The sequence below is a fragment of the Engystomops pustulosus genome, chromosome 6 (genome assembly GCF_040894005.1).
Source record: "Engystomops pustulosus chromosome 6, aEngPut4.maternal, whole genome shotgun sequence".
Taxonomy (NCBI): Eukaryota; Metazoa; Chordata; class Amphibia; order Anura; family Leptodactylidae; genus Engystomops; species Engystomops pustulosus.
This window is the reverse complement of record NC_092416.1, coordinates 5,163,622-5,164,315: the sequence shown is the minus strand read 5'-3', so window position 1 is coordinate 5,164,315 and position 694 is coordinate 5,163,622.

The following is a 694-nucleotide window of genomic DNA, read 5'->3' as shown; positions in this document are numbered from 1 at the left end:
CTGAAGTCTCATTTATTATTAGTGATATCTGCAGGACTCCACAGTCCATATTTCCTAATATGCATCTGCTGAAATCCTCTGTGCTGCTGAAACCATTGTTACTGAACTCAACAAGTCAAAAAGCTTTGTGCCCATCCCATGGCCCCGGGCTGTGGATGGAATGGGTAAAAGAAAGCAGAGAGGTAGAGAACCACAGTGTCGGAGAAGTGCGTGTAGAATCAGATAAGCTGAGTATATGGAGTTTCGGCAATTAGGGATGCAGTCAGGAAATTCGGGGCTCCATAAAAGCAAATTTTTTCCCTGTTTATTCAGGATGACTTCTCCTTGTCATGACTTATCACTGCAGAATTACCCTCTGCATGTCTCCAGCTCCTTGCAGCAAATATCCACACTGCGCCCTTAAATATTCTACAGTCACCTGCAGGATACTGCTCTTTGGATAACAGCTATTTCCCACACTGTGCTCCTAAATGATATACACTGGAGATCAACAAAAAATGTCCTAAATGTCACAGTGTGTCCTTTGTGATTACATCCATACATTAAAATATTCTACAGCACAGAATGATAATATTAATAATATAAATATAAAAAATTCAAGACACTTTCAGGGACCTGCAGTGTTATTGGAGTTAATCTGAACGGAAAAAATGGGTGCAAACGGCAAAAACGAGCCCAAAGGAGGCGTAAACTG